This window comes from Ictalurus punctatus, unplaced genomic scaffold (assembly GCF_001660625.3).
Source record: "Ictalurus punctatus breed USDA103 unplaced genomic scaffold, Coco_2.0 Super-Scaffold_100, whole genome shotgun sequence".
In the NCBI taxonomy this organism is placed as follows: Eukaryota; Metazoa; Chordata; class Actinopteri; order Siluriformes; family Ictaluridae; genus Ictalurus; species Ictalurus punctatus.
This window is the reverse complement of record NW_026521086.1, coordinates 973,734-1,001,677: the sequence shown is the minus strand read 5'-3', so window position 1 is coordinate 1,001,677 and position 27,944 is coordinate 973,734. Positions and strand designations below refer to the sequence as shown.

At 45.7% G+C, this 27,944-nt stretch overlaps 1 long non-coding RNA gene and 6 other non-coding genes across 9 annotated transcripts in view; all 7 read left to right on the top strand.

Annotated features, from left to right (window-relative positions):
* The window catches only part of LOC128629679 (uncharacterized), a 132,941-nt gene that overhangs the window by 63,759 nt on the left and 41,238 nt on the right, over positions 1-27,944 (top strand). The gene's annotated exons all lie outside the window — the stretch shown is intronic.
* Positions 5,326-5,397, top strand: trnas-cga (transfer RNA serine (anticodon CGA)). The gene has a single exon. It is a non-coding gene; the product is annotated as a tRNA-Ser (tRNA).
* trnas-cga (transfer RNA serine (anticodon CGA)) lies at positions 9,285-9,356 on the top strand. Its single transcript has one exon. It is a non-coding gene; the product is annotated as a tRNA-Ser (tRNA).
* On the top strand, positions 13,244-13,315 carry trnas-cga (transfer RNA serine (anticodon CGA)). The gene has a single exon. It is a non-coding gene; the product is annotated as a tRNA-Ser (tRNA).
* On the top strand, positions 18,635-18,706 carry trnas-cga (transfer RNA serine (anticodon CGA)). Its single transcript has one exon. It is a non-coding gene; the product is annotated as a tRNA-Ser (tRNA).
* trnas-cga (transfer RNA serine (anticodon CGA)) lies at positions 22,499-22,570 on the top strand. The gene has a single exon. It is a non-coding gene; the product is annotated as a tRNA-Ser (tRNA).
* Positions 27,360-27,431, top strand: trnas-cga (transfer RNA serine (anticodon CGA)). Its single transcript has one exon. It is a non-coding gene; the product is annotated as a tRNA-Ser (tRNA).

The following is a 27,944-nucleotide window of genomic DNA, read 5'->3' as shown; positions in this document are numbered from 1 at the left end:
ACTGACGTGTAATCTTGGCTCTGTATGCCTCGCAAAAAGCAGGTTTACGCCACCTTTGCCACTGATTGCCCATCGTCTGACACGTATAATGACACAAAGGCCTCGTACAAATGGTAAATGTGTGAAGTTACCCAGAAGAAGGCTGAACCATGGTTCTATCGCATAGACACTTGAGTCCCTGAGTTGCGCTTCAGGTATAAGTTGTCCACGCTTCACTCTCACGCACTGGGGTGAGATCTACCATTTGATCTTGAAAATCTCCCTTAATGTTCAGGGAAGGGAAACCTGGCAGGTTATCCCTTTAAAGGGCTTGTGCCCTGTCCTCTGAAAGAGCTCTTGCCCAGATGTCAGACACTAGTCGCAACAGTCACAGCCCACCACCTGTCTCCGAGTTCCAATGCGTCTTGATCGCCACGCCGATGAACAAGTATGCCTTGCACCACGATGCGCTATAGGCTTCGAGCTGGGACCTCGTGGCGCAACGGAAGTGCGTCTGACTCCAGATCAGAAGGTTCAAATCATGTCGGGGTCATTCAATGTGCTCTTTTTCACACAGACCCATGATTTATTTTCTGTGCAGTCTAATAAGGATGCTGTTATATGGACTCCAATCTCTATGATGACCACCCATGTCTTTGTCAACTTCATGCTAAAAGGTAACAAAGCTTATGTAGCAACACTCTCACCTAGTAACCATTAGTAACTTGACAACCTGCTGAATGTTTACCCTTAGTTTGCCCATTTTGCTTGCTGAACAAAACATGCTGGAAAGAGGCACCTTAGATGGTTTCACTGGACCTCTCAGAGGATCTGGAGGGTACTACAACACCCAAACAGGGACTTGAACCCTGGACCCTCAGATTAAAAGTCTGACGCTCTAGACATAAATGGTGCTCAGCCCTTGGCTTGGAAAGGGCCCATCCCATCTGGTTCTCATGGCTTTCTACAAACTATTAACACAGCTCAGCACCACTATTCAAGGATACAAACCAACAGGGTTCAACCACAGCTCTGTCCTTCATACTTCTTTACCCACTGACTGCCTGCAGTCTGAGACATACAAAGAGACAAGGTTCTTGTGAAACCTGTAAAATGGTGACGTTAACCAAGAGAATGTTGAACTTTGGTCCTATCTGTTATGTTGGCCAGTTTCTAAGTTGAGATCAACTTAACCCCAGTGCTTTCTGTTTAACGACCTTGTTCGTATTTTTGTTTACAACTAGCACACTTTTGACCAGCATGTCGCTTGGAAATCGTTACCAGCATAACTCTTATTCGTAAGGCGCACTCTGAAGGCTTGTCTTGGTTCAAGGAATGCCTTCGTGTCATGGTATGAGAACAAGTAGAATAGCATCAGCATTTTTAATTAAACTTGGCTTTTCTGCACAAGGAGACCAAAATTTCTAACAAACACGTTAATTCCACACCACAAACTGACGTGTAATCTTGGCTCTGTATGCCTCGCAAAAAGCAGGTTTACGCCACCTTTGCCACTGATTGCCCATCGTCTGACACGTATAATGACACAAAGGCCTCGTACAAATGGTAAATGTGTGAAGTTACCCAGAAGAAGGCTGAACCATGGTTCTATCGCATAGGCAGTTGAGTCCCTGAGTTGCGCTTCAGGTATAAGTTGTCCGCGCTTCACTCTCACGCACTGGGGTGAGATCTACCATTTGATCTTGAAAATCTCCCTTAATGTCCAGGGAAGGGAAACCAGGCAGGTTATGCCTTTAAAGGGCTCGTGCCTTGTCCTCTGAAAGAGCTCTTGCCCAGATGTCAGACACTAGTCGCAACAGTCACAGCCCACCACCTGTCACTTTACCCTCGAGCTTGTAGGTCAGGCCTGTGGATGCTCTAGTTCAACGGTTCTCACAGACATAAATGGTGCTCAGCCCTTGGCTTGGAAAGGGCCCATCCCATCTGGTTCTCATGGCTTTCTACAAACTATTAACACAGCTCAGCACCACTATTCAAGGATACAAACCAACAGGGTTCAACCACGGCTCTGTCCTTCATACTTCTTTACCCACTGACTGCCTGCAGTCTGAGACATACAAAGAGACAAGGTTCTTGTGAAACCTGTAAAATGGTGACGTTAACCAAGAGAATGTTGAACTTTGGTCCTATCTATTATGTTGGCCAGTTTCTAAGTTGAGATCAACTTAACCCCAGTGCTTTCTGTTTAACGACCTTGTTCGTATTTTTGTTTACAACTAGCACACTTTTGACCAGCATGTCGCTTGGAAATCGTTACCAGCATAACTCTTATTCGTAAGGCGCACTCTGAAGGCTTGTCTTGGTTCAAGGAATGCCTTCGTGTCATGGTATGAGAACAAGTAGAATAGCATCAGCATTTTTAATTAAACTTGGCTTTTCTGCACAAGGAGACCAAAATTTCTAACAAACACGTTAATTCCACACCACAAACTGACGTGTAATCTTGGCTCTGTATGCCTCGCAAAAAGCAGGTTTACGCCACCTTTGCCACTGATTGCCCATCGTCTGACACGTATAATGACACAAAGGCCTCGTACAAATGGTAAATGTGTGAAGTTACCCAGAAGAAGGCTGAACCATGGTTCTATCGCATAGACACTTGAGTCCCTGAGTTGCGCTTCAGGTATAAGTTGTCCACGCTTCACTCTCACGCACTGGGGTGAGATCTACCATTTGATCTTGAAAATCTCCCTTAATGTTCAGGGAAGGGAAACCTGGCAGGTTATCCCTTTAAAGGGCTTGTGCCCTGTCCTCTGAAAGAGCTCTTGCCCAGATGTCAGACACTAGTCGCAACAGTCACAGCCCACCACCTGTCTCCGAGTTCCAATGCGTCTTGATCGCCACGCCGATGAACAAGTATGCCTTGCACCACGATGCGCTATAGGCTTCGAGCTGGGACCTCGTGGCGCAACGGAAGTGCGTCTGACTCCAGATCAGAAGGTTCAAATCATGTCGGGGTCATTCAATGTGCTCTTTTTCACACAGACCCATGATTTATTTTCTGTGCAGTCTAATAAGGATGCTGTTATATGGACTCCAATCTCTATGATGACCACCCATGTCTTTGTCAACTTCATGCTAAAAGGTAACAAAGCTTATGTAGCAACACTCTCACCTAGTAACCATTAGTAACTTGACAACCTGCTGAATGTTTACCCTTAGTTTGCCCATTTTGCTTGCTGAACAAAACATGCTGGAAAGAGGCACCTTAGATGGTTTCACTGGACCTCTCAGAGGATCTGGAGGGTACTACAACACCCAAACAGGGACTTGAACCCTGGACCCTCAGATTAAAAGTCTGACGCTCTAGACATAAATGGTGCTCAGCCCTTGGCTTGGAAAGGGCCCATCCCATCTGGTTCTCATGGCTTTCTACAAACTATTAACACAGCTCAGCACCACTATTCAAGGATACAAACCAACAGGGTTCAACCACGGGTCTGTCCTTCATACTTCTTTACCCACTGACTGCCTGCAGTCTGAGACATACAAAGAGACAAGGTTCTTGTGAAACCTGTAAAATGGTGACGTTAACCAAGAGAATGTTGAACTTTGGTCCTATCTGTTATGTTGGCCAGTTTCTAAGTTGAGATCAACTTAACCCCAGTGCTTTCTGTTTAACGACCTTGTTCGTATTTTTGTTTACAACTAGCACACTTTTGACCAGCATGTCGCTTGGAAATCGTTACCAGCATAACTCTTATTCGTAAGGCGCACTCTGGAGGCTTGTCTTGGTTCAAGGAATGCCTTCGTGTCATGGTATGAGAACAAGTAGAATAGCATCAGCATTTTTAATTAAACTTGGCTTTTCTGCACAAGGAGACCAAAATTTCTAACAAACACGTTAATTCCACACCACAAACTGACGTGTAATCTTGGCTCTGTATGCCTCGCAAAAAGCAGGTTTACGCCACCTTTGCCACTGATTGCCCATCGTCTGACACGTATAATGACACAAAGGCCTCGTACAAATGGTAAATGTGTGAAGTTACCCAGAAGAAGGCTGAACCATGGTTCTATCGCATAGGCAGTTGAGTCCCTGAGTTGCGCTTCAGGTATAAGTTGTCCGCGCTTCACTCTCACGCACTGGGGTGAGATCTACCATTTGATCTTGAAAATCTCCCTTAATGTCCAGGGAAGGGAAACCAGGCAGGTTATGCCTTTAAAGGGCTCGTGCCTTGTCCTCTGAAAGAGCTCTTGCCCAGATGTCAGACACTAGTCGCAACAGTCACAGCCCACCACCTGTCACTTTACCCTCGAGCTTGTAGGTCAGGCCTGTGGATGCTCTAGTTCAACGGTTCTCACAGACATAAATGGTGCTCAGCCCTTGGCTTGGAAAGGGCCCATCCCATCTGGTTCTCATGGCTTTCTACAAACTATTAACACAGCTCAGCACCACTATTCAAGGATACAAACCAACAGGGTTCAACCACGGCTCTGTCCTTCATACTTCTTTACCCACTGACTGCCTGCAGTCTGAGACATACAAAGAGACAAGGTTCTTGTGAAACCTGTAAAATGGTGACGTTAACCAAGAGAATGTTGAACTTTGGTCCTATCTGTTATGTTGGCCAGTTTCTAAGTTGAGATCAACTTAACCCCAGTGCTTTCTGTTTAACGACCTTGTTCGTATTTTTGTTTACAACTAGCACACTTTTGACCAGCATGTCGCTTGGAAATCGTTACCAGCATAACTCTTATTCGTAAGGCGCACTCTGAAGGCTTGTCTTGGTTCAAGGAATGCCTTCGTGTCATGGTATGAGAACAAGTAGAATAGCATCAGCATTTTTAATTAAACTTGGCTTTTCTGCACAAGGAGACCAAAATTTCTAACAAACACGTTAATTCCACACCACAAACTGACGTGTAATCTTGGCTCTGTATGCCTCGCAAAAAGCAGGTTTACGCCACCTTTGCCACTGATTGCCCATCGTCTGACACGTATAATGACACAAAGGCCTCGTACAAATGGTAAATGTGTGAAGTTACCCAGAAGAAGGCTGAACCATGGTTCTATCGCATAGACACTTGAGTCCCTGAGTTGCGCTTCAGGTATAAGTTGTCCACGCTTCACTCTCACGCACTGGGGTGAGATCTACCATTTGATCTTGAAAATCTCCCTTAATGTTCAGGGAAGGGAAACCTGGCAGGTTATCCCTTTAAAGGGCTTGTGCCCTGTCCTCTGAAAGAGCTCTTGCCCAGATGTCAGACACTAGTCGCAACAGTCACAGCCCACCACCTGTCTCCGAGTTCCAATGCGTCTTGATCGCCACGCCGATGAACAAGTATGCCTTGCACCACGATGCGCTATAGGCTTCGAGCTGGGACCTCGTGGCGCAACGGAAGTGCGTCTGACTCGAGATCAGAAGGTTGCGTGTTCAAATCACGTCGGGGTCATTCAATGTGCTCTTTTTCACACAGACCCATGATTTTCTGCGCAGTCTAATAAGGATGCTGTTATATGGACTCCAATCTCTATGATGACCACCCATGTCTTTGTCAACTTCATGCTAAAAGGTAACAAAGCTTAGGTAGCAACACTCTCACCTAGTAACCATTAGTAACTTGACAACCTGCTGAATGTTTACCCTTAGTTTGCCCATTTTGCTTGCTGAACAAAACATGCTGGAAAGAGGCACCTTAGATGGTTTCACTGGACCTCTCAGAGGATCTGGAGGGTACTACAACACCCAAACAGGGACTTGAACCCTGGACCCTCAGATTAAAAGTCTGACTCTCTACCGACTGAGCTATCTGGGCTCGATGAGTGAGAGCGCACTTTACCCTGGAGCTTGTAGGTCAGGCCTGTGGACGCTCTAGTTCAACGGTTCTCACAGACATAAATGGTGCTCAGCCCTTGGCTTGGAAAGGGCCCATCCCATCTGGTTCTCATGGCTTTCTACAAACTGTTAACACAGCTCAGCACCACTATTCAAGGATACAAACCAACAGGGTTCAACCACAGCTCTCTCCTTCATACTTCTTTACCCACTGACTGCCTGCAGTCTGAGACATACAAAGAGACAAGGTTCTTGTGAAACCTGTAAAATGGTGACGTTAACCAAGAGAATGTTGAACTTTGGTCCTATCTGTTATGTTGGCCAGTTTCTAAGTTGAGATCAACTTAACCCCAGTGCTTTCTGTTTAACGACCTTGTTCGTATTTTTGTTTACAACTAGCACACTTTTGACCAGCATGTCGCTTGGAAATCGTTACCAGCATAACTCTTATTCGTAAGGCGCACTCTGAAGGCTTGTCTTGGTTCAAGGAATGCCTTCGTGTCATGGTATGAGAACAAGTAGAATAGCATCAGCATTTTTAATTAAACTTGGCTTTTCTGCACAAGGAGACCAAAATTTCTAACAAACACGTTAATTCCACACCACAAACTGACGTGTAATCTTGGCTCTGTATGCCTCGCAAAAAGCAGGTTTACGCCACCTTTGCCACTGATTGCCCATCGTCTGACACGTATAATGACACAAAGGCCTCGTACAAATGGTAAATGTGTGAAGTTACCCAGAAGAAGGCTGAACCATGGTTCTATCGCATAGACACTTGAGTCCCTGAGTTGCGCTTCAGGTATAAGTTGTCCACGCTTCACTCTCACGCACTGGGGTGAGATCTACCATTTGATCTTGAAAATCTCCCTTAATGTTCAGGGAAGGGAAACCTGGCAGGTTATCCCTTTAAAGGGCTTGTGCCCTGTCCTCTGAAAGAGCTCTTGCCCAGATGTCAGACACTAGTCGCAACAGTCACAGCCCACCACCTGTCTCCGAGTTCCAATGCGTCTTGATCGCCACGCCGATGAACAAGTATGCCTTGCACCACGATGCGCTATAGGCTTCGAGCTGGGACCTCGTGGCGCAACGGAAGTGCGTCTGACTCCAGATCAGAAGGTTCAAATCATGTCGGGGTCATTCAATGTGCTCTTTTTCACACAGACCCATGATTTATTTTCTGTGCAGTCTAATAAGGATGCTGTTATATGGACTCCAATCTCTATGATGACCACCCATGTCTTTGTCAACTTCATGCTAAAAGGTAACAAAGCTTATGTAGCAACACTCTCACCTAGTAACCATTAGTAACTTGACAACCTGCTGAATGTTTACCCTTAGTTTGCCCATTTTGCTTGCTGAACAAAACATGCTGGAAAGAGGCACCTTAGATGGTTTCACTGGACCTCTCAGAGGATCTGGAGGGTACTACAACACCCAAACAGGGACTTGAACCCTGGACCCTCAGATTAAAAGTCTGACGCTCTAGACATAAATGGTGCTCAGCCCTTGGCTTGGAAAGGGCCCATCCCATCTGGTTCTCATGGCTTTCTACAAACTATTAACACAGCTCAGCACCACTATTCAAGGATACAAACCAACAGGGTTCAACCACGGGTCTGTCCTTCATACTTCTTTACCCACTGACTGCCTGCAGTCTGAGACATACAAAGAGACAAGGTTCTTGTGAAACCTGTAAAATGGTGACGTTAACCAAGAGAATGTTGAACTTTGGTCCTATCTGTTATGTTGGCCAGTTTCTAAGTTGAGATCAACTTAACCCCAGTGCTTTCTGTTTAACGACCTTGTTCGTATTTTTGTTTACAACTAGCACACTTTTGACCAGCATGTCGCTTGGAAATCGTTACCAGCATAACTCTTATTCGTAAGGCGCACTCTGGAGGCTTGTCTTGGTTCAAGGAATGCCTTCGTGTCATGGTATGAGAACAAGTAGAATAGCATCAGCATTTTTAATTAAACTTGGCTTTTCTGCACAAGGAGACCAAAATTTCTAACAAACACGTTAATTCCACACCACAAACTGACGTGTAATCTTGGCTCTGTATGCCTCGCAAAAAGCAGGTTTACGCCACCTTTGCCACTGATTGCCCATCGTCTGACACGTATAATGACACAAAGGCCTCGTACAAATGGTAAATGTGTGAAGTTACCCAGAAGAAGGCTGAACCATGGTTCTATCGCATAGGCAGTTGAGTCCCTGAGTTGCGCTTCAGGTATAAGTTGTCCGCGCTTCACTCTCACGCACTGGGGTGAGATCTACCATTTGATCTTGAAAATCTCCCTTAATGTCCAGGGAAGGGAAACCAGGCAGGTTATGCCTTTAAAGGGCTCGTGCCTTGTCCTCTGAAAGAGCTCTTGCCCAGATGTCAGACACTAGTCGCAACAGTCACAGCCCACCACCTGTCACTTTACCCTCGAGCTTGTAGGTCAGGCCTGTGGATGCTCTAGTTCAACGGTTCTCACAGACATAAATGGTGCTCAGCCCTTGGCTTGGAAAGGGCCCATCCCATCTGGTTCTCATGGCTTTCTACAAACTATTAACACAGCTCAGCACCACTATTCAAGGATACAAACCAACAGGGTTCAACCACGGCTCTGTCCTTCATACTTCTTTACCCACTGACTGCCTGCAGTCTGAGACATACAAAGAGACAAGGTTCTTGTGAAACCTGTAAAATGGTGACGTTAACCAAGAGAATGTTGAACTTTGGTCCTATCTGTTATGTTGGCCAGTTTCTAAGTTGAGATCAACTTAACCCCAGTGCTTTCTGTTTAACGACCTTGTTCGTATTTTTGTTTACAACTAGCACACTTTTGACCAGCATGTCGCTTGGAAATCGTTACCAGCATAACTCTTATTCGTAAGGCGCACTCTGAAGGCTTGTCTTGGTTCAAGGAATGCCTTCGTGTCATGGTATGAGAACAAGTAGAATAGCATCAGCATTTTTAATTAAACTTGGCTTTTCTGCACAAGGAGACCAAAATTTCTAACAAACACGTTAATTCCACACCACAAACTGACGTGTAATCTTGGCTCTGTATGCCTCGCAAAAAGCAGGTTTACGCCACCTTTGCCACTGATTGCCCATCGTCTGACACGTATAATGACACAAAGGCCTCGTACAAATGGTAAATGTGTGAAGTTACCCAGAAGAAGGCTGAACCATGGTTCTATCGCATAGACACTTGAGTCCCTGAGTTGCGCTTCAGGTATAAGTTGTCCACGCTTCACTCTCACGCACTGGGGTGAGATCTACCATTTGATCTTGAAAATCTCCCTTAATGTTCAGGGAAGGGAAACCTGGCAGGTTATCCCTTTAAAGGGCTTGTGCCCTGTCCTCTGAAAGAGCTCTTGCCCAGATGTCAGACACTAGTCGCAACAGTCACAGCCCACCACCTGTCTCCGAGTTCCAATGCGTCTTGATCGCCACGCCGATGAACAAGTATGCCTTGCACCACGATGCGCTATAGGCTTCGAGCTGGGACCTCGTGGCGCAACGGAAGTGCGTCTGACTCGAGATCAGAAGGTTGCGTGTTCAAATCACGTCGGGGTCATTCAATGTGCTCTTTTTCACACAGACCCATGATTTTCTGCGCAGTCTAATAAGGATGCTGTTATATGGACTCCAATCTCTATGATGACCACCCATGTCTTTGTCAACTTCATGCTAAAAGGTAACAAAGCTTAGGTAGCAACACTCTCACCTAGTAACCATTAGTAACTTGACAACCTGCTGAATGTTTACCCTTAGTTTGCCCATTTTGCTTGCTGAACAAAACATGCTGGAAAGAGGCACCTTAGATGGTTTCACTGGACCTCTCAGAGGATCTGGAGGGTACTACAACACCCAAACAGGGACTTGAACCCTGGACCCTCAGATTAAAAGTCTGACTCTCTACCGACTGAGCTATCTGGGCTCGATGAGTGAGAGCGCACTTTACCCTGGAGCTTGTAGGTCAGGCCTGTGGACGCTCTAGTTCAACGGTTCTCACAGACATAAATGGTGCTCAGCCCTTGGCTTGGAAAGGGCCCATCCCATCTGGTTCTCATGGCTTTCTACAAACTGTTAACACAGCTCAGCACCACTATTCAAGGATACAAACCAACAGGGTTCAACCACAGCTCTCTCCTTCATACTTCTTTACCCACTGACTGCCTGCAGTCTGAGACATACAAAGAGACAAGGTTCTTGTGAAACCTGTAAAATGGTGACGTTAACCAAGAGAATGTTGAACTTTGGTCCTATCTGTTATGTTGGCCAGTTTCTAAGTTGAGATCAACTTAACCCCAGTGCTTTCTGTTTAACGACCTTGTTCGTATTTTTGTTTACAACTAGCACACTTTTGACCAGCATGTCGCTTGGAAATCGTTACCAGCATAACTCTTATTCGTAAGGCGCACTCTGAAGGCTTGTCTTGGTTCAAGGAATGCCTTCGTGTCATGGTATGAGAACAAGTAGAATAGCATCAGCATTTTTAATTAAACTTGGCTTTTCTGCACAAGGAGACCAAAATTTCTAACAAACACGTTAATTCCACACCACAAACTGACGTGTAATCTTGGCTCTGTATGCCTCGCAAAAAGCAGGTTTACGCCACCTTTGCCACTGATTGCCCATCGTCTGACACGTATAATGACACAAAGGCCTCGTACAAATGGTAAATGTGTGAAGTTACCCAGAAGAAGGCTGAACCATGGTTCTATCGCATAGACACTTGAGTCCCTGAGTTGCGCTTCAGGTATAAGTTGTCCACGCTTCACTCTCACGCACTGGGGTGAGATCTACCATTTGATCTTGAAAATCTCCCTTAATGTTCAGGGAAGGGAAACCTGGCAGGTTATCCCTTTAAAGGGCTTGTGCCCTGTCCTCTGAAAGAGCTCTTGCCCAGATGTCAGACACTAGTCGCAACAGTCACAGCCCACCACCTGTCTCCGAGTTCCAATGCGTCTTGATCGCCACGCCGATGAACAAGTATGCCTTGCACCACGATGCGCTATAGGCTTCGAGCTGGGACCTCGTGGCGCAACGGAAGTGCGTCTGACTCCAGATCAGAAGGTTCAAATCATGTCGGGGTCATTCAATGTGCTCTTTTTCACACAGACCCATGATTTATTTTCTGTGCAGTCTAATAAGGATGCTGTTATATGGACTCCAATCTCTATGATGACCACCCATGTCTTTGTCAACTTCATGCTAAAAGGTAACAAAGCTTATGTAGCAACACTCTCACCTAGTAACCATTAGTAACTTGACAACCTGCTGAATGTTTACCCTTAGTTTGCCCATTTTGCTTGCTGAACAAAACATGCTGGAAAGAGGCACCTTAGATGGTTTCACTGGACCTCTCAGAGGATCTGGAGGGTACTACAACACCCAAACAGGGACTTGAACCCTGGACCCTCAGATTAAAAGTCTGACGCTCTAGACATAAATGGTGCTCAGCCCTTGGCTTGGAAAGGGCCCATCCCATCTGGTTCTCATGGCTTTCTACAAACTATTAACACAGCTCAGCACCACTATTTAAGGATACAAACCAACAGGGTTCAACCACGGGTCTGTCCTTCATACTTCTTTACCCACTGACTGCCTGCAGTCTGAGACATACAAAGAGACAAGGTTCTTGTGAAACCTGTAAAATGGTGACGTTAACCAAGAGAATGTTGAACTTTGGTCCTATCTGTTATGTTGGCCAGTTTCTAAGTTGAGATCAACTTAACCCCAGTGCTTTCTGTTTAACGACCTTGTTCGTATTTTTGTTTACAACTAGCACACTTTTGACCAGCATGTCGCTTGGAAATCGTTACCAGCATAACTCTTATTCGTAAGGCGCACTCTGGAGGCTTGTCTTGGTTCAAGGAATGCCTTCGTGTCATGGTATGAGAACAAGTAGAATAGCATCAGCATTTTTAATTAAACTTGGCTTTTCTGCACAAGGAGACCAAAATTTCTAACAAACACGTTAATTCCACACCACAAACTGACGTGTAATCTTGGCTCTGTATGCCTCGCAAAAAGCAGGTTTACGCCACCTTTGCCACTGATTGCCCATCGTCTGACACGTATAATGACACAAAGGCCTCGTACAAATGGTAAATGTGTGAAGTTACCCAGAAGAAGGCTGAACCATGGTTCTATCGCATAGGCAGTTGAGTCCCTGAGTTGCGCTTCAGGTATAAGTTGTCCGCGCTTCACTCTCACGCACTGGGGTGAGATCTACCATTTGATCTTGAAAATCTCCCTTAATGTCCAGGGAAGGGAAACCAGGCAGGTTATGCCTTTAAAGGGCTCGTGCCTTGTCCTCTGAAAGAGCTCTTGCCCAGATGTCAGACACTAGTCGCAACAGTCACAGCCCACCACCTGTCACTTTACCCTCGAGCTTGTAGGTCAGGCCTGTGGATGCTCTAGTTCAACGGTTCTCACAGACATAAATGGTGCTCAGCCCTTGGCTTGGAAAGGGCCCATCCCATCTGGTTCTCATGGCTTTCTACAAACTATTAACACAGCTCAGCACCACTATTCAAGGATACAAACCAACAGGGTTCAACCACGGCTCTGTCCTTCATACTTCTTTACCCACTGACTGCCTGCAGTCTGAGACATACAAAGAGACAAGGTTCTTGTGAAACCTGTAAAATGGTGACGTTAACCAAGAGAATGTTGAACTTTGGTCCTATCTGTTATGTTGGCCAGTTTCTAAGTTGAGATCAACTTAACCCCAGTGCTTTCTGTTTAACGACCTTGTTCGTATTTTTGTTTACAACTAGCACACTTTTGACCAGCATGTCGCTTGGAAATCGTTACCAGCATAACTCTTATTCGTAAGGCGCACTCTGAAGGCTTGTCTTGGTTCAAGGAATGCCTTCGTGTCATGGTATGAGAACAAGTAGAATAGCATCAGCATTTTTAATTAAACTTGGCTTTTCTGCACAAGGAGACCAAAATTTCTAACAAACACGTTAATTCCACACCACAAACTGACGTGTAATCTTGGCTCTGTATGCCTCGCAAAAAGCAGGTTTACGCCACCTTTGCCACTGATTGCCCATCGTCTGACACGTATAATGACACAAAGGCCTCGTACAAATGGTAAATGTGTGAAGTTACCCAGAAGAAGGCTGAACCATGGTTCTATCGCATAGACACTTGAGTCCCTGAGTTGCGCTTCAGGTATAAGTTGTCCACGCTTCACTCTCACGCACTGGGGTGAGATCTACCATTTGATCTTGAAAATCTCCCTTAATGTTCAGGGAAGGGAAACCTGGCAGGTTATCCCTTTAAAGGGCTTGTGCCCTGTCCTCTGAAAGAGCTCTTGCCCAGATGTCAGACACTAGTCGCAACAGTCACAGCCCACCACCTGTCTCCGAGTTCCAATGCGTCTTGATCGCCACGCCGATGAACAAGTATGCCTTGCACCACGATGCGCTATAGGCTTCGAGCTGGGACCTCGTGGCGCAACGGAAGTGCGTCTGACTCGAGATCAGAAGGTTGCGTGTTCAAATCACGTCGGGGTCATTCAATGTGCTCTTTTTCACACAGACCCATGATTTTCTGCGCAGTCTAATAAGGATGCTGTTATATGGACTCCAATCTCTATGATGACCACCCATGTCTTTGTCAACTTCATGCTAAAAGGTAACAAAGCTTAGGTAGCAACACTCTCACCTAGTAACCATTAGTAACTTGACAACCTGCTGAATGTTTACCCTTAGTTTGCCCATTTTGCTTGCTGAACAAAACATGCTGGAAAGAGGCACCTTAGATGGTTTCACTGGACCTCTCAGAGGATCTGGAGGGTACTACAACACCCAAACAGGGACTTGAACCCTGGACCCTCAGATTAAAAGTCTGACTCTCTACCGACTGAGCTATCTGGGCTCGATGAGTGAGAGCGCACTTTACCCTGGAGCTTGTAGGTCAGGCCTGTGGACGCTCTAGTTCAACGGTTCTCACAGACATAAATGGTGCTCAGCCCTTGGCTTGGAAAGGGCCCATCCCATCTGGTTCTCATGGCTTTCTACAAACTGTTAACACAGCTCAGCACCACTATTCAAGGATACAAACCAACAGGGTTCAACCACAGCTCTCTCCTTCATACTTCTTTACCCACTGACTGCCTGCAGTCTGAGACATACAAAGAGACAAGGTTCTTGTGAAACCTGTAAAATGGTGACGTTAACCAAGAGAATGTTGAACTTTGGTCCTATCTGTTATGTTGGCCAGTTTCTAAGTTGAGATCAACTTAACCCCAGTGCTTTCTGTTTAACGACCTTGTTCGTATTTTTGTTTACAACTAGCACACTTTTGACCAGCATGTCGCTTGGAAATCGTTACCAGCATAACTCTTATTCGTAAGGCGCACTCTGAAGGCTTGTCTTGGTTCAAGGAATGCCTTCGTGTCATGGTATGAGAACAAGTAGAATAGCATCAGCATTTTTAATTAAACTTGGCTTTTCTGCACAAGGAGACCAAAATTTCTAACAAACACGTTAATTCCACACCACAAACTGACGTGTAATCTTGGCTCTGTATGCCTCGCAAAAAGCAGGTTTACGCCACCTTTGCCACTGATTGCCCATCGTCTGACACGTATAATGACACAAAGGCCTCGTACAAATGGTAAATGTGTGAAGTTACCCAGAAGAAGGCTGAACCATGGTTCTATCGCATAGACACTTGAGTCCCTGAGTTGCGCTTCAGGTATAAGTTGTCCACGCTTCACTCTCACGCACTGGGGTGAGATCTACCATTTGATCTTGAAAATCTCCCTTAATGTTCAGGGAAGGGAAACCTGGCAGGTTATCCCTTTAAAGGGCTTGTGCCCTGTCCTCTGAAAGAGCTCTTGCCCAGATGTCAGACACTAGTCGCAACAGACACAGCCCACCACCTGTCTCCGAGTTCCAATGCGTCTTGATCGCCACGCCGATGAACAAGTATGCCTTGCACCACGATGCGCTATAGGCTTCGAGCTGGGACCTCGTGGCGCAACGGAAGTGCGTCTGACTCCAGATCAGAAGGTTCAAATCATGTCGGGGTCATTCAATGTGCTCTTTTTCACACAGACCCATGATTTATTTTCTGTGCAGTCTAATAAGGATGCTGTTATATGGACTCCAATCTCTATGATGACCACCCATGTCTTTGTCAACTTCATGCTAAAAGGTAACAAAGCTTATGTAGCAACACTCTCACCTAGTAACCATTAGTAACTTGACAACCTGCTGAATGTTTACCCTTAGTTTGCCCATTTTGCTTGCTGAACAAAACATGCTGGAAAGAGGCACCTTAGATGGTTTCACTGGACCTCTCAGAGGATCTGGAGGGTACTACAACACCCAAACAGGGACTTGAACCCTGGACCCTCAGATTAAAAGTCTGACACTCTAGACATAAATGGTGCTCAGCCCTTGGCTTGGAAAGGGCCCATCCCATCTGGTTCTCATGGCTTTCTACAAACTATTAACACAGCTCAGCGCCACTATTCAAGGATACAAACCAACAGGGTTCAACCACGGGTCTGTCCTTCATACTTCTTTACCCACTGACTGCCTGCAGTCTGAGACATACAAAGAGACAAGGTTCTTGTGAAACCTGTAAAATGGTGACGTTAACCAAGAGAATGTTGAACTTTGGTCCTATCTGTTATGTTGGCCAGTTTCTAAGTTGAGATCAACTTAACCCCAGTGCTTTCTGTTTAACGACCTTGTTCGTATTTTTGTTTACAACTAGCACACTTTTGACCAGCATGTCGCTTGGAAATCGTTACCAGCATAACTCTTATTCGTAAGGCGCACTCTGAAGGCTTGTCTTGGTTCAAGGAATGCCTTCGTGTCATGGTATGAGAACAAGTAGAATAGCATCAGCATTTTTAATTAAACTTGGCTTTTCTGCACAAGGAGACCAAAATTTCTAACAAACACGTTAATTCCACACCACAAACTGACGTGTAATCTTGGCTCTGTATGCCTCGCAAAAAGCAGGTTTACGCCACCTTTGCCACTGATTGCCCATCGTCTGACACGTATAATGACACAAAGGCCTCGTACAAATGGTAAATGTGTGAAGTTACCCAGAAGAAGGCTGAACCATGGTTCTATCGCATAGGCAGTTGAGTCCCTGAGTTGCGCTTCAGGTATAAGTTGTCCGCGCTTCACTCTCACGCACTGGGGTGAGATCTACCATTTGATCTTGAAAATCTCCCTTAATGTCCAGGGAAGGGAAAACAGGCAGGTTATGCCTTTAAAGGGCTCGTGCCTTGTCCTCTGAAAGAGCTCTTGCCCAGATGTCAGACACTAGTCGCAACAGTCACAGCCCACCACCTGTCACTTTACCCTCGAGCTTGTAGGTCAGGCCTGTGGATGCTCTAGTTCAACGGTTCTCACAGACATAAATGGTGCTCAGCCCTTGGCTTGGAAAGGGCCCATCCCATCTGGTTCTCATGGCTTTCTACAAACTATTAACACAGCTCAGCACCACTATTCAAGGATACAAACCAACAGGGTTCAACCACGGGTCTGTCCTTCATACTTCTTTACCCACTGACTGCCTGCAGTCTGAGACATACAAAGAGACAAGGTTCTTGTGAAACCTGTAAAATGGTGACGTTAACCAAGAGAATGTTGAACTTTGGTCCTATCTATTATGTTGGCCAGTTTCTAAGTTGAGATCAACTTAACCCCAGTGCTTTCTGTTTAACGACCTTGTTCGTATTTTTGTTTACAACTAGCACACTTTTGACCAGCATGTCGCTTGGAAATCGTTACCAGCATAACTCTTATTCGTAAGGCTCACTCTGGAGGCTTGTCTTGGTTCAAGGAATGCCTTCGTGTCATGGTATGAGAACAAGTAGAATAGCATCAGCATTTTTAATTAAACTTGGCTTTTCTGCACAAGGAGACCAAAATTTCTAACAAACACATTAATTCCACACCACAAACTGACGTGTAATCTTGGCTCTGTATGCCTCGCAAAAAGCAGGTTTACGCCACCTTTGCCACTGATTGCCCATCGTCTGACACGTATAATGACACAAAGGCCTCGTACAAATGGTAAATGTGTGAAGTTACCCAGAAGAAGGCTGAACCATGGTTCTATCGCATAGGCAGTTGAGTCCCTGAGTTGCGCTTCAGGTATAAGTTGTCCACGCTTCACTCTCACGCACTGGGGTGAGATCTACCATTTGATCTTGAAAATCTCCCTTAATGTTCAGGGAAGGGAAACCTGGCAGGTTATCCCTTTAAAGGGCTTGTGCCCTGTCCTCTGAAAGAGCTCTTGCCCAGATGTCAGACACTAGTCGCAACAGTCACAGCCCACCACCTGTCTCCGAGTTCCAATGCGTCTTGATCGCCACGCCGATGAACAAGTATGCCTTGCACCACGATGCGCTATAGGCTTCGAGCTGGGACCTCGTGGCGCAACGGAAGTGCGTCTGACTCCAGATCAGAAGGTTCAAATCATGTCGGGGTCATTCAATGTGCTCTTTTTCACACAGACCCATGATTTATTTTCTGTGCAGTCTAATAAGGATGCTGTTATATGGACTCCAATCTCTATGATGACCACCCATGTCTTTGTCAACTTCATGCTAAAAGGTAACAAAGCTTATGTAGCAACACTCTCACCTAGTAACCATTAGTAACTTGACAACCTGCTGAATGTTTACCCTTAGTTTGCCCATTTTGCTTGCTGAACAAAACATGCTGGAAAGAGGCACCTTAGATGGTTTCACTGGACCTCTCAGAGGATCTGGAGGGTACTACAACACCCAAACAGGGACTTGAACCCTGGACCCTCAGATTAAAAGTCTGACGCTCTAGACATAAATGGTGCTCAGCCCTTGGCTTGGAAAGGGCCCATCCCATCTGGTTCTCATGGCTTTCTACAAACTATTAACACAGCTCAGCACCACTATTCAAGGATACAAACCAACAGGGTTCAACCACGGGTCTGTCCTTCATACTTCTTTACCCACTGACTGCCTGCAGTCTGAGACATACAAAGAGACAAGGTTCTTGTGAAACCTGTAAAATGGTGACGTTAACCAAGAGAATGTTGAACTTTGGTCCTATCTGTTATGTTGGCCAGTTTCTAAGTTGAGATCAACTTAACCCCAGTGCTTTCTGTTTAACGACCTTGTTCGTATTTTTGTTTACAACTAGCACACTTTTGACCAGCATGTCGCTTGGAAATCGTTACCAGCATAACTCTTATTCGTAAGGCGCACTCTGAAGGCTTGTCTTGGTTCAAGGAATGCCTTCGTGTCATGGTATGAGAACAAGTAGAATAGCATCAGCATTTTTAATTAAACTTGGCTTTTCTGCACAAGGAGACCAAAATTTCTAACAAACACGTTAATTCCACACCACAAACTGACGTGTAATCTTGGCTCTGTATGCCTCGCAAAAAGCAGGTTTACGCCACCTTTGCCACTGATTGCCCATCGTCTGACACGTATAATGACACAAAGGCCTCGTACAAATGGTAAATGTGTGAAGTTACCCAGAAGAAGGCTGAACCATGGTTCTATCGCATAGACACTTGAGTCCCTGAGTTGCGCTTCAGGTATAAGTTGTCCACGCTTCACTCTCACGCACTGGGGTGAGATCTACCATTTGATCTTGAAAATCTCCCTTAATGTTCAGGGAAGGGAAACCTGGCAGGTTATCCCTTTAAAGGGCTTGTGCCCTGTCCTCTGAAAGAGCTCTTGCCCAGATGTCAGACACTAGTCGCAACAGTCACAGCCCACCACCTGTCTCCGAGTTCCAATGCGTCTTGATCGCCACGCCGATGAACAAGTATGCCTTGCACCACGATGCGCTATAGGCTTCGAGCTGGGACCTCGTGGCGCAACGGAAGTGCGTCTGACTCGAGATCAGAAGGTTGCGTGTTCAAATCACGTCGGGGTCATTCAATGTGCTCTTTTTCACACAGACCCATGATTTTCTGCGCAGTCTAATAAGGATGCTGTTATATGGACTCCAATCTCTATGATGACCACCCATGTCTTTGTCAACTTCATGCTAAAAGGTAACAAAGCTTAGGTAGCAACACTCTCACCTAGTAACCATTAGTAACTTGACAACCTGCTGAATGTTTACCCTTAGTTTGCCCATTTTGCTTGCTGAACAAAACATGCTGGAAAGAGGCACCTTAGATGGTTTCACTGGACCTCTCAGAGGATCTGGAGGGTACTACAACACCCAAACAGGGACTTGAACCCTGGACCCTCAGATTAAAAGTCTGACGCTCTAGACATAAATGGTGCTCAGCCCTTGGCTTGGAAAGGGCCCATCCCATCTGGTTCTCATGGCTTTCTACAAACTATTAACACAGCTCAGCACCACTATTCAAGGATACAAACCAACAGGGTTCAACCACGGGTCTGTCCTTCATACTTCTTTACCCACTGACTGCCTGCAGTCTGAGACATACAAAGAGACAAGGTTCTTGTGAAACCTGTAAAATGGTGACGTTAACCAAGAGAATGTTGAACTTTGGTCCTATCTGTTATGTTGGCCAGTTTCTAAGTTGAGATCAACTTAACCCCAGTGCTTTCTGTTTAACGACCTTGTTCGTATTTTTGTTTACAACTAGCACACTTTTGACCAGCATGTCGCTTGGAAATCGTTACCAGCATAACTCTTATTCGTAAGGCGCACTCTGAAGGCTTGTCTTGGTTCAAGGAATGCCTTCGTGTCATGGTATGAGAACAAGTAGAATAGCATCAGCATTTTTAATTAAACTTGGCTTTTCTGCACAAGGAGACCAAAATTTCTAACAAACACGTTAATTCCACACCACAAACTGACGTGTAATCTTGGCTCTGTATGCCTCGCAAAAAGCAGGTTTACGCCACCTTTGCCACTGATTGCCCATCGTCTGACACGTATAATGACACAAAGGCCTCGTACAAATGGTAAATGTGTGAAGTTACCCAGAAGAAGGCTGAACCATGGTTCTATCGCATAGGCAGTTGAGTCCCTGAGTTGCGCTTCAGGTATAAGTTGTCCGCGCTTCACTCTCACGCACTGGGGTGAGATCTACCATTTGATCTTGAAAATCTCCCTTAATATCCAGGGAAGGGAAACCAGGCAGGTTATGCCTTTAAAGGGCTCGTGCCTTGTCCTCTGAAAGAGCTCTTGCCCAGATGTCAGACACTAGTCGCAACAGTCACAGCCCACCACCTGTCACTTTACCCTCGAGCTTGTAGGTCAGGCCTGTGGATGCTCTAGTTCAACGGTTCTCACAGACATAAATGGTGCTCAGCCCTTGGCTTGGAAAGGGCCCATCCCATCTGGTTCTCATGGCTTTCTACAAACTATTAACACAGCTCAGCACCACTATTCAAGGATACAAACCAACAGGGTTCAACCACGGGTCTGTCCTTCATACTTCTTTACCCACTGACTGCCTGCAGTCTGAGACATACAAAGAGACAAGGTTCTTGTGAAACCTGTAAAATGGTGACGTTAACCAAGAGAATGTTGAACTTTGGTCCTATCTATTATGTTGGCCAGTTTCTAAGTTGAGATCAACTTAACCCCAGTGCTTTCTGTTTAACGAGCTTGTTCGTATTTTTGTTTACAACTAGCACACTTTTGACCAGCATGTCGCTTGGAAATCGTTACCAGCATAACTCTTATTCGTAAGGCTCACTCTGGAGGCTTGTCTTGGTTCAAGGAATGCCTTCGTGTCATGGTATGAGAACAAGTAGAATAGCATCAGCATTTTTAATTAAACTTGGCTTTTCTGCACAAGGAGACCAAAATTTCTAACAAACACGTTAATTCCACACCACAAACTGACGTGTAATCTTGGCTCTGTATGCCTCGCAAAAAGCAGGTTTACGCCACCTTTGCCACTGATTGCCCATCGTCTGACACGTATAATGACACAAAGGCCTCGTACAAATGGTAAATGTGTGAAGTTACCCAGAAGAAGGCTGAACCATGGTTCTATCGCATAGGCAGTTGAGTCCCTGAGTTGCGCTTCAGGTATAAGTTGTCCACGCTTCACTCTCACGCACTGGGGTGAGATCTACCATTTGATCTTGAAAATCTCCCTTAATGTTCAGGGAAGGGAAACCTGGCAGGTTATCCCTTTAAAGGGCTTGTGCCCTGTCCTCTGAAAGAGCTCTTGCCCAGATGTCAGACACTAGTCGCAACAGTCACAGCCCACCACCTGTCTCCGAGTTCCAATGCGTCTTGATCGCCACGCCGATGAACAAGTATGCCTTGCACCACGATGCGCTATAGGCTTCGAGCTGGGACCTCGTGGCGCAACGGAAGTGCGTCTGACTCCAGATCAGAAGGTTCAAATCATGTCGGGGTCATTCAATGTGCTCTTTTTCACACAGACCCATGATTTATTTTCTGTGCAGTCTAATAAGGATGCTGTTATATGGACTCCAATCTCTATGATGACCACCCATGTCTTTGTCAACTTCATGCTAAAAGGTAACAAAGCTTATGTAGCAACACTCTCACCTAGTAACCATTAGTAACTTGACAACCTGCTGAATGTTTACCCTTAGTTTGCCCATTTTGCTTGCTGAACAAAACATGCTGGAAAGAGGCACCTTAGATGGTTTCACTGGACCTCTCAGAGGATCTGGAGGGTACTACAACACCCAAACAGGGACTTGAACCCTGGACCCTCAGATTAAAAGTCTGACGCTCTAGACATAAATGGTGCTCAGCCCTTGGCTTGGAAAGGGCCCATCCCATCTGGTTCTCATGGCTTTCTACAAACTATTAACACAGCTCAGCACCACTATTCAAGGATACAAACCAACAGGGTTCAACCACGGGTCTGTCCTTCATACTTCTTTACCCACTGACTGCCTGCAGTCTGAGACATACAAAGAGACAAGGTTCTTGTGAAACCTGTAAAATGGTGACGTTAACCAAGAGAATGTTGAACTTTGGTCCTATCTGTTATGTTGGCCAGTTTCTAAGTTGAGATCAACTTAACCCCAGTGCTTTCTGTTTAACGACCTTGTTCGTATTTTTGTTTACAACTAGCACACTTTTGACCAGCATGTCGCTTGGAAATCGTTACCAGCATAACTCTTATTCGTAAGGCGCACTCTGAAGGCTTGTCTTGGTTCAAGGAATGCCTTCGTGTCATGGTATGAGAACAAGTAGAATAGCATCAGCATTTTTAATTAAACTTGGCTTTTCTGCACAAGGAGACCAAAATTTCTAACAAACACGTTAATTCCACACCACAAACTGACGTGTAATCTTGGCTCTGTATGCCTCGCAAAAAGCAGGTTTACGCCACCTTTGCCACTGATTGCCCATCGTCTGACACGTATAATGACACAAAGGCCTCGTACAAATGGTAAATGTGTGAAGTTACCCAGAAGAAGGCTGAACCATGGTTCTATCGCATAGACACTTGAGTCCCTGAGTTGCGCTTCAGGTATAAGTTGTCCACGCTTCACTCTCACGCACTGGGGTGAGATCTACCATTTGATCTTGAAAATCTCCCTTAATGTTCAGGGAAGGGAAACCTGGCAGGTTATCCCTTTAAAGGGCTTGTGCCCTGTCCTCTGAAAGAGCTCTTGCCCAGATGTCAGACACTAGTCGCAACAGTCACAGCCCACCACCTGTCTCCGAGTTCCAATGCGTCTTGATCGCCACGCCGATGAACAAGTATGCCTTGCACCACGATGCGCTATAGGCTTCGAGCTGGGACCTCGTGGCGCAACGGAAGTGCGTCTGACTCGAGATCAGAAGGTTGCGTGTTCAAATCACGTCGGGGTCATTCAATGTGCTCTTTTTCACACAGACCCATGATTTTCTGCGCAGTCTAATAAGGATGCTGTTATATGGACTCCAATCTCTATGATGACCACCCATGTCTTTGTCAACTTCATGCTAAAAGGTAACAAAGCTTAGGTAGCAACACTCTCACCTAGTAACCATTAGTAACTTGACAACCTGCTGAATGTTTACCCTTAGTTTGCCCATTTTGCTTGCTGAACAAAACATGCTGGAAAGAGGCACCTTAGATGGTTTCACTGGACCTCTCAGAGGATCTGGAGGGTACTACAACACCCAAACAGGGACTTGAACCCTGGACCCTCAGATTAAAAGTCTGACGCTCTAGACATAAATGGTGCTCAGCCCTTGGCTTGGAAAGGGCCCATCCCATCTGGTTCTCATGGCTTTCTACAAACTATTAACACAGCTCAGCACCACTATTCAAGGATACAAACCAACAGGGTTCAACCACGGGTCTGTCCTTCATACTTCTTTACCCACTGACTGCCTGCAGTCTGAGACATACAAAGAGACAAGGTTCTTGTGAAACCTGTAAAATGGTGACGTTAACCAAGAGAATGTTGAACTTTGGTCCTATCTGTTATGTTGGCCAGTTTCTAAGTTGAGATCAACTTAACCCCAGTGCTTTCTGTTTAACGACCTTGTTCGTATTTTTGTTTACAACTAGCACACTTTTGACCAGCATGTCGCTTGGAAATCGTTACCAGCATAACTCTTATTCGTAAGGCGCACTCTGAAGGCTTGTCTTGGTTCAAGGAATGCCTTCGTGTCATGGTATGAGAACAAGTAGAATAGCATCAGCATTTTTAATTAAACTTGGCTTTTCTGCACAAGGAGACCAAAATTTCTAACAAACACGTTAATTCCACACCACAAACTGACGTGTAATCTTGGCTCTGTATGCCTCGCAAAAAGCAGGTTTACGCCACCTTTGCCACTGATTGCCCATCGTCTGACACGTATAATGACACAAAGGCCTCGTACAAATGGTAAATGTGTGAAGTTACCCAGAAGAAGGCTGAACCATGGTTCTATCGCATAGGCAGTTGAGTCCCTGAGTTGCGCTTCAGGTATAAGTTGTCCGCGCTTCACTCTCACGCACTGGGGTGAGATCTACCATTTGATCTTGAAAATCTCCCTTAATATCCAGGGAAGGGAAACCAGGCAGGTTATGCCTTTAAAGGGCTCGTGCCTTGTCCTCTGAAAGAGCTCTTGCCCAGATGTCAGACACTAGTCGCAACAGTCACAGCCCACCACCTGTCACTTTACCCTCGAGCTTGTAGGTCAGGCCTGTGGATGCTCTAGTTCAACGGTTCTCACAGACATAAATGGTGCTCAGCCCTTGGCTTGGAAAGGGCCCATCCCATCTGGTTCTCATGGCTTTCTACAAACTATTAACACAGCTCAGCACCACTATTCAAGGATACAAACCAACAGGGTTCAACCACGGGTCTGTCCTTCATACTTCTTTACCCACTGACTGCCTGCAGTCTGAGACATACAAAGAGACAAGGTTCTTGTGAAACCTGTAAAATGGTGACGTTAACCAAGAGAATGTTGAACTTTGGTCCTATCTATTATGTTGGCCAGTTTCTAAGTTGAGATCAACTTAACCCCAGTGCTTTCTGTTTAACGAGCTTGTTCGTATTTTTGTTTACAACTAGCACACTTTTGACCAGCATGTCGCTTGGAAATCGTTACCAGCATAACTCTTATTCGTAAGGCTCACTCTGGAGGCTTGTCTTGGTTCAAGGAATGCCTTCGTGTCATGGTATGAGAACAAGTAGAATAGCATCAGCATTTTTAATTAAACTTGGCTTTTCTGCACAAGGAGACCAAAATTTCTAACAAACACGTTAATTCCACACCACAAACTGACGTGTAATCTTGGCTCTGTATGCCTCGCAAAAAGCAGGTTTACGCCACCTTTGCCACTGATTGCCCATCGTCTGACACGTATAATGACACAAAGGCCTCGTACAAATGGTAAATGTGTGAAGTTACCCAGAAGAAGGCTGAACCATGGTTCTATCGCATAGGCACTTGAGTCCCTGAGTTGCGCTTCAGGTATAAGTTGTCCACGCTTCACTCTCACGCACTGGGGTGAGATCTACCATTTGATCTTGAAAATCTCCCTTAATGTTCAGGGAAGGGAAACCTGGCAGGTTATCCCTTTAAAGGGCTTGTGCCCTGTCCTCTGAAAGAGCTCTTGCCCAGATGTCAGACACTAGTCGCAACAGTCACAGCCCACCACCTGTCTCCGAGTTCCAATGCGTCTTGATCGCCACGCCGATGAACAAGTATGCCTTGCACCACGATGCGCTATAGGCTTCGAGCTGGGACCTCGTGGCGCAACGGAAGTGCGTCTGACTCCAGATCAGAAGGTTCAAATCATGTCGGGGTCATTCAATGTGCTCTTTTTCACACAGACCCATGATTTATTTTCTGTGCAGTCTAATAAGGATGCTGTTATATGGACTCCAATCTCTATGATGACCACCCATGTCTTTGTCAACTTCATGCTAAAAGGTAACAAAGCTTATGTAGCAACACTCTCACCTAGTAACCATTAGTAACTTGACAACCTGCTGAATGTTTACCCTTAGTTTGCCCATTTTGCTTGCTGAACAAAACATGCTGGAAAGAGGCACCTTAGATGGTTTCACTGGACCTCTCAGAGGATCTGGAGGGTACTACAACACCCAAACAGGGACTTGAACCCTGGACCCTCAGATTAAAAGTCTGACGCTCTAGACATAAATGGTGCTCAGCCCTTGGCTTGGAAAGGGCCCATCCCATCTGGTTCTCATGGCTTTCTACAAACTATTAACACAGCTCAGCACCACTATTCAAGGATACAAACCAACAGGGTTCAACCACGGGTCTGTCCTTCATACTTCTTTACCCACTGACTGCCTGCAGTCTGAGACATACAAAGAGACAAGGTTCTTGTGAAACCTGTAAAATGGTGACGTTAACCAAGAGAATGTTGAACTTTGGTCCTATCTGTTATGTTGGCCAGTTTCTAAGTTGAGATCAACTTAACCCCAGTGCTTTCTGTTTAACGACCTTGTTCGTATTTTTGTTTACAACTAGCACACTTTTGACCAGCATGTCGCTTGGAAATCGTTACCAGCATAACTCTTATTCGTAAGGCGCACTCTGGAGGCTTGTCTTGGTTCAAGGAATGCCTTCGTGTCATGGTATGAGAACAAGTAGAATAGCATCAGCATTTTTAATTAAACTTGGCTTTTCTGCACAAGGAGACCAAAATTTCTAACAAACACGTTAATTCCACACCACAAACTGACGTGTAATCTTGGCTCTGTATGCCTCGCAAAAAGCAGGTTTACGCCACCTTTGCCACTGATTGCCCATCGTCTGACACGTATAATGACACAAAGGCCTCGTACAAATGGTAAATGTGTGAAGTTACCCAGAAGAAGGCTGAACCATGGTTCTATCGCATAGGCAGTTGAGTCCCTGAGTTGCGCTTCAGGTATAAGTTGTCCGCGCTTCACTCTCACGCACTGGGGTGAGATCTACCATTTGATCTTGAAAATCTCCCTTAATGTCCAGGGAAGGGAAACCAGGCAGGTTATGCCTTTAAAGGGCTCGTGCCTTGTCCTCTGAAAGAGCTCTTGCCCAGATGTCAGACACTAGTCGCAACAGTCACAGCCCACCACCTGTCACTTTACCCTCGAGCTTGTAGGTCAGGCCTGTGGATGCTCTAGTTCAACGGTTCTCACAGACATAAATGGTGCTCAGCCCTTGGCTTGGAAAGGGCCCATCCCATCTGGTTCTCATGGCTTTCTACAAACTATTAACACAGCTCAGCACCACTATTCAAGGATACAAACCAACAGGGTTCAACCACGGCTCTGTCCTTCATACTTCTTTACCCACTGACTGCCTGCAGTCTGAGACATACAAAGAGACAAGGTTCTTGTGAAACCTGTAAAATGGTGACGTTAACCAAGAGAATGTTGAACTTTGGTCCTATCTGTTATGTTGGCCAGTTTCTAAGTTGAGATCAACTTAACCCCAGTGCTTTCTGTTTAACGACCTTGTTCGTATTTTTGTTTACAACTAGCACACTTTTGACCAGCATGTCGCTTGGAAATCGTTACCAGCATAACTCTTATTCGTAAGGCGCACTCTGAAGGCTTGTCTTGGTTCAAGGAATGCCTTCGTGTCATGGTATGAGAACAAGTAGAATAGCATCAGCATTTTTAATTAAACTTGGCTTTTCTGCACAAGGAGACCAAAATTTCTAACAAACACGTTAATTCCACACCACAAACTGACGTGTAATCTTGGCTCTGTATGCCTCGCAAAAAGCAGGTTTACGCCACCTTTGCCACTGATTGCCCATCGTCTGACACGTATAATGACACAAAGGCCTCGTACAAATGGTAAATGTGTGAAGTTACCCAGAAGAAGGCTGAACCATGGTTCTATCGCATAGACACTTGAGTCCCTGAGTTGCGCTTCAGGTATAAGTTGTCCACGCTTCACTCTCACGCACTGGGGTGAGATCTACCATTTGATCTTGAAAATCTCCCTTAATGTTCAGGGAAGGGAAACCTGGCAGGTTATCCCTTTAAAGGGCTTGTGCCCTGTCCTCTGAAAGAGCTCTTGCCCAGATGTCAGACACTAGTCGCAACAGTCACAGCCCACCACCTGTCTCCGAGTTCCAATGCGTCTTGATCGCCACGCCGATGAACAAGTATGCCTTGCACCACGATGCGCTATAGGCTTCGAGCTGGGACCTCGTGGCGCAACGGAAGTGCGTCTGACTCGAGATCAGAAGGTTGCGTGTTCAAATCACGTCGGGGTCATTCAATGTGCTCTTTTTCACACAGACCCATGATTTTCTGCGCAGTCTAATAAGGATGCTGTTATATGGACTCCAATCTCTATGATGACCACCCATGTCTTTGTCAACTTCATGCTAAAAGGTAACAAAGCTTAGGTAGCAACACTCTCACCTAGTAACCATTAGTAACTTGACAACCTGCTGAATGTTTACCCTTAGTTTGCCCATTTTGCTTGCTGAACAAAACATGCTGGAAAGAGGCACCTTAGATGGTTTCACTGGACCTCTCAGAGGATCTGGAGGGTACTACAACACCCAAACAGGGACTTGAACCCTGGACCCTCAGATTAAAAGTCTGACTCTCTACCGACTGAGCTATCTGGGCTCGATGAGTGAGAGCGCACTTTACCCTGGAGCTTGTAGGTCAGGCCTGTGGACGCTCTAGTTCAACGGTTCTCACAGACATAAATGGTGCTCAGCCCTTGGCTTGGAAAGGGCCCATCCCATCTGGTTCTCATGGCTTTCTACAAACTGT